At 40.5% G+C, this 6,430-nt stretch overlaps 1 non-coding gene across 1 annotated transcript; it reads left to right on the forward strand.

Moving 5' to 3' along the window:
• Nucleotides 1-5,320: 5,320 nt before the first annotated feature.
• MIR8904B (microRNA mir-8904b) lies at nucleotides 5,321-5,436 on the forward strand. Its single transcript, NR_128886.1, is given in 1 exon segment — nucleotides 5,321-5,436. It is a non-coding gene; the product is annotated as a microRNA mir-8904b (primary transcript).
• The last annotated feature ends 994 nt before the right edge of the window (nucleotides 5,437-6,430 follow it).

Here is a 6,430-nt window from a genome sequence, read left to right on the forward strand (position 1 = left end):
TTCCTGAGGCTAGGACTTTTAGTACTATGTTGAATAGCAGTGGTGAGAGTGGACATCCCTGTCTTGTTCCGATCTTAGGGGAAAGGCTCCCAGTGCTTCCACATTGAGAATGATATTTTCTGTGGGCTCCTCATAGATGGCTTTTAAGATGCTGAGGAATGTTCCCTCTATCCCTACACTCTGAAGAGTTTTGATCAAGAATGGATGCTGTGTTTTGTTAAATGCTTTCTCTGCATCTAATGAGAGGATCATACGGTTCTTGTTTTTTCTCTTGTTGATATGATCTATCACATTGATTATTTTACGAGTGTTGAACCTGCCTTGCATCCTGGGGATAAATCATACTTGGTCATGATGAATAATCTTCTTAATGTACTGTTGGATCCTATTGGCTGGTATCTTGTTGAGAATTTTTGCATCTGTGTTCATGAAGGTTATTGGTCTATAATTCTCCTTTTTGGTGGGATCTTTGCTTTGGAATCAAGGGGATGGTTGTCTCATAAAACGAGTCTGGAAGTATTTCATCCCTTTCTGTCTTTCGGAACAGGCTTTAATAGAATAGTTTTTTTTTTTTTCTTTAAACATTTGATAGAATTCCCCTGGGAAGCCATCTGGCCCTGGACTTTTGTGTCTTGGGAGGTTTTTGATGACTGCTTCAATTTTTCTCCCTGGTTATTAGCCTGTTCAAGTTTTCTATTTCTTCCTGTTCCAATTTCGGCAATCTGTGGTTTTCCAAAAAGCATCCATTTCTTCTAGATTGCCTAATTAATTAGTGTATCGCCGCTCAGAATACGTTTTTAAGATAGTTTGTATTTCCTAGGTATCGGTTGTGATCTCTCCTTCTTCATTCATGATTTTATTAATTTGAGTCTTTTCTCTTTCTTTTTAATAAGGCTGGGTAATGGTTTATCTATCTTATTAATTCTTTCAAAGAGCCAACTCCTGGTTTTGTTGATCTGTTCTACAGTTCTTCTGGTCTCTATTTCATTGAGTTCTGCTAGAATCTTTATTAACTCTCTTCTTCTGCTTGGTGTAGGTTTTATTTGCTGTTCTTTCTCCTGTTCCTTTAGGTGTGAGGTTAGCTTGTGTATTTGAGGTTTTTTCCAATTTTTTTGAGGGATTTTTGTATTGAGATGTATTTCCCTCTCAGGACTGCTTTTGCTGTATCCCAAAGATTTTGAATGGTTGTATCTTCATTTTCATTAGTTTCCATGAATCTTTTTAATTCTTCTCTAATTTCCTGGTTAACCATTCATCTTTTAGCAGGATATTCTTTAACCTCCACGTGTTGAGTGTCTTCCAAATTTCTTCGTGTGATTGAGTTCTAGTTTCAAAGCATTGTGATCTGAAAATATGCAGGGGACAATCCCAATCTTTTGGTATCAGTTGAGGCCTGATTTGTGATCCAGTAGGTGGTCTGTTCTGGAGAAAGTTCCATATGCAGTTGAGAAGAATGTGTATTCAGTTGCTTTCGGATGCAAAGTTCTGTATATACCCATGAAATCTCTCTGGTCCAGTGTATCATTTAAGGCCCTTGTTTCTTTGTTGATATTGTGCTTAGAAGATCTGTCATTTGCAGAAAGTGCCGTTTTGAAGTCTCCCAGTATTAGTGCATTATTATCTAAATATGTCCTTACTTTGGTTATTAATTGATTTATATACTTGGCAGCTCCCATATTCGGAGCATAAATATTCATGATTGTTAGGTTCTCTTGTTGGATAGATACTTTAAGTATGATACAGTGTCCCTCTTCATCTCTTACTACAGTCTTTGGGATAAACTTTAATTTATCTGATTTGAGGTTGCTACCCCTGCTTTCTTTTGAGGACCATTTGAATAGTAAATGGTTCTTCAACCTTTCATTTTCAGGCTGTAGGTGGTCTTAGGTCTAAAATGAGTTTTTTGTAGACAGCAAATGGATGGGTGTTGCTTTTTTATCCAGTCTGAAACCGTGTATCTTTTGATGGGATCATTTATCCCATTCTTGTTCAGAGTTACTATTGAAAGATATGAATTTTGTGTCATCATACTACCTATTCAGTCCCTGTTTTTGTGGATTATTTCTTTGGGCTTCATCTTTGTTTTATAGGTTCCCCCTTAATATTTCTTGCAGAGCTGGTTTGGTGGTCACATATTCTCTCAGTTTCTGCCTACATTGGAAGCTCTTTATCCCTCCTTCTATTCTGAATGAGAGCCTTGCTGGATAGAGTATTCTTGGCTGCATGTTCTTCTCATTTAGTACCCTGAATATATCCTGCCAGCCCTTTCTGGCCTGCCAGGTGTCTGTGGAGAGGTCTGCTGTTAATCTAATAGTTCTCCCCATATAAGTTGGGGATTTCTTATCTCTCGCTGCTTTAAGGAATTTCCTTTATCATTGGAATTTGCAAATTTCACATTTAAATGTCGAGGTGTTGAACTTTTTTATTTATTTTGGGGAGGGACCTCTTTATTTCCTGGATCTGAATGAATCCCTGATTCCTTCCCCAAATTATGGAAGTTCTCAGCTATGAGAAATATGCTTTGTTCAAATATGCTTTCTGGCCCTCTGTCCATCTCAGCACTCTCTGAAACCCCAATTTTATGTAGATTTTTTCCTCTGAGGCCATCATTTATTTCCCTTAACCTTTCCTCATGGTCTCTTGTTTTTCTTGTTTTTCCTCAGCTTCCTTCCTTGCCATCAACTTGTCTTCTATGTCGCTCACTCTTTCTTCCACTTCATTAATCCTCATCATTAGGACCTCCAGTTTGGATTGCATCTCATTTAATTGATTTTTAATTTTGGTCTGATTAGATCTAAATTTTGCAGTCACGACATCTCTTTATTCCTTTATGCTTTTTCCAGGGCCACCAGTAGCTCTATAATTGTGCTTCTGAATTGGCTTTCTGACATTGAATTGTAATCCAAATTCTGTAACTCTGTGGCAGAGAGTACTGTTTCTGATTCTTTCTTTTGTGGTGAGTTCTTCTTTCTAGTCATTTTGTTCAGTGCAGAGTGGCTGTATGAGTGGGCTGAGTCAAGAATACCAACCATGACCTAAGTAAATTTCACCCTAGATGATTCTTCTTAGAAGTGAAACCTTTCTCTCTGTAGCGTTCTGGTTGTTCTCTCTTTAAATCTCAGTTCAGGTTCATAGGTGTTCAGGATGGTTTGAAGGTTACCTAGGTAAGTTGGTGGGACAAGGTCAGTTGAGGACCTCTTCTCCTCTGGCATCTTGCCCTGCCTCTGAGAGTCATTCTTTTCTTGATTTATTCATTCTCTTCAGGAAATGTACCCCTTTGCTATATGTTGAAATAACTTGTAAATTAAATTGAATAAAACCATCAGGTTTGGTTATGATGTGTAGCAGCTATTTACCTTTTTGGTCAGTCATATTTTTACTGATGTTGATGATGATAAATGGCCTGTCTTTAAATATTATAATCAAAGGATTAATGGAGACAATATAATATATTCATATCAAATATCTATTTTTGCTGTCAATCTAGACCAGAAAAATCTTCCTGGTACCTAGTCACTTTCTTTAATCACTCTCCTTGCTCCCACCACACACACACACACACATACACACACACACGTCTCCTTTTCCCACAATGTTCCCTGCTCTGTTACATTCCCATGCCTCTGTGAGAATGGCCAAAGAACATGGGAAGGGCATGACTCCTAAGGAAGAATTATGCTAGATCACAGATTCTAGACAAAGACTAATAGTCTCCATATGGGAATCCTATTATCTAAATCTCTTTCCCACAGTTATGTATATAGAGATGTTTCCTTGCTAGTCCTTTTTTTTTTTTTCATGGTTATCCATATTCTATTTCAATAGGTCTCATTTCATGATGACTCCACATTGGCTACATTTTTTTAAGTCCTATATAATACTAGTTTCATCTTTAAAAAAGAAAAAAGCTGAGCGCAAAAATCAGAAAGTCAGGTATGCCCATTCCAGTACAGAAAATGTACATAATCTAAAAATAGTTAACAAATAAATCTAATACCTACCCACCTAATCAAATAATACATCTCCAAAACAATGTAATGGTGTGAGTATTAGCTGTTATTTTGGATTGCTTATGACTCTACCCAAAGTTTTTGAATATGCAAGCATTGTTAAATAATAGTCATTCCCCCAGTCTATACTAATATATCGTAGTAAGATGAATGTTTACCCCACTCAAACACCTTAAAATAGCCATTCTGCTGATGAGAAGTAGTGTGATAGACCTAAGTGAATCTGATATCAAGCAACCTTGGTTCTAGCCCTATTTCTGCTACTCACTTATGTCACCTTAGACCAATTATTTCCTCCCTAGATCTAGGTTACATAATTTATAAATGGGGATAATGTCTTTTAATGCTCAATTTATTTGTTTTAATATTGATTTATTTATTTTAGAGAGAAAGCATGTGCACACTCCTGCATACACACATGTGTAAATTGAGGGGAGGGGCAGAGGGAGAGGGAGAATCTGAAACAGACTCTCTGCTCAGAGCTGAACCCATTACTCCGGGCTGATCTTAGGACCCCAAGATCATGACCTGAGCCAAAACCAAGAACTGACTGCCTAACTGACTGAGCCACCCAGGCCCCTCTCCTTTTCTTTTTAATAGTTTATGGTTCTTTGAGACTATATGATAACAGAAATGAGTACAAATTAGTTTTCCTTTGCCTAATTCTATTCTATAGCAAACCTTTTACAAAGCTCGTGGATTAGTTTAATTTTAATACTTGCAATATAATATCCGGCAAAGATTTAGTTTTTCTCTAGTTTGAAACATCTCAAGTCTTTAAGTGATGCTTTACTAATTTTACAATTAATTTAATATCTTTAATTTTTAAAATAAATGTATGCAAAATTATTAGTTATAATCTTGTTGATTAAGCTAAATGCAGCACATGTATACATTAAGGCTTTCAAATATGTTTGTGTGCTCTTGATATTTTAAAAGATAATGGAAGGAGGGAGGGGCAAGATGGCGGAAGAGTAGGTTCCCCAAGTCACCTGTCCACACCAAATTACCTAGATAACCTTCAAATCATCCTGAAAATCTACGAATTCGGCCTGAGATTTAAAGAGAGAACAGCTGGAATGCTACAGTGAGAAGAGTTCACGCTTCTATCAAGGTAGGAAGACGGGGGAAAAGAAATAAAGAAACAAAAGGCCTCCAAGGGGGAGGGGCCTCGCGAGGAGCCGGGCTAAGGTCGGGGCGAGTGTCCCCAGGACAGGAGAGCCCCATCCCAGGAGACGCAGGAGCTGCACCGATCTTCCCGGGCGGAAAGGGGCTCGCAGGGAGTTAGAGCAGGACCCCAGGAGGGCGGGGATGCCCTAGGGCTCCCCTGGGACACTAACAGCACCTGCGCCCCGGGGAGAGTGCGCCGAGCTCCCTAAGGGCTGCAGCGCGCATGGCTGGACCGGGAGCAGCTCGGAGGGGCTCGGGCGGCGGCTCCGCGGAGGGGGCTGCACAGCAGGGAGCGCGAATCCAACAGCGCAGACCGGGAGCCCAGGGCGCCGGGACACAGCCCAGGATCCGGCCTCCCCATAGGACAGGTAGAGGCTGGGAGGGCCCAGGACAGCAAGGACGCTCCTGCCCCGAGCTGAGCAGATGAGCAGCCCCGCCCTGGAGCCTCCAGGACCCTGCAGACAGAGAGCTCCGGAGTTCCTGCGGGGGCTGAATCCAGGGCTCCAGACCTGGCCGCCGCCACCGTGGTTGTTCCTCCTGGGGCCTCACGGGGTAAACAACCTCACGGGGTAAACAACCCCCACTGAGCTCCTGCACCAGGCAGGGGGCAGAGCAGCTCCCCCAAGTGATAACACCTGAAAATCAGCACAACAGGCCCCTCCCCCAGAAGACCAGCGAGATGGACAAGTTCCAGGGGAAGTCAAGGGACTTAAAGTATACAGAATCAGAAGATACTCCCCCGTTTGTTTGTTTGTTTGTTTTGCTTTTTGATTTCTGTTTGCTTCCCCCACCCTTTTTATCTTTCTCTTTTTCTTCTCTTTTTTTTCTTCCTTTTTTCTTTTTTCTTTTTCTCTTTTCTTTCCTTCTTTCTCTCCTCTCTTTTTCTCCTTTTCCCAATACAACTTGCTTTTGGCCACTCTGCACTGAGCAAAATGACTAGAAGGAAAACCTCACCTCAAAAGAAAGAATCAGAAACAGTCCTCTCTCCCACAGAGTTACAAAATCTGGATTACAATTCAATGTCAGAAAGCCAATTCAGAAGCACTATTATACAGCTACTGGTGGCTCTAGAAAAAAGCAAAAAGGACTCAAGAGACTTCATGACTGCAGAATTTAGATCTAATCAAGCAGAAATTAAAAATCAATCGAATGAGGTGCAATTCAAACTAGAAGTCCTAACGATGAGGGTTAACGAGGTGGAAGAACGAGTGAGTGACCTAGAAGACAAGTTGATAGCAAAGAGGGAAACT

Source organism: Canis lupus, chromosome X (assembly GCF_011100685.1).
Source record: "Canis lupus familiaris isolate Mischka breed German Shepherd chromosome X, alternate assembly UU_Cfam_GSD_1.0, whole genome shotgun sequence".
In the NCBI taxonomy this organism is placed as follows: Eukaryota; Metazoa; Chordata; class Mammalia; order Carnivora; family Canidae; genus Canis; species Canis lupus.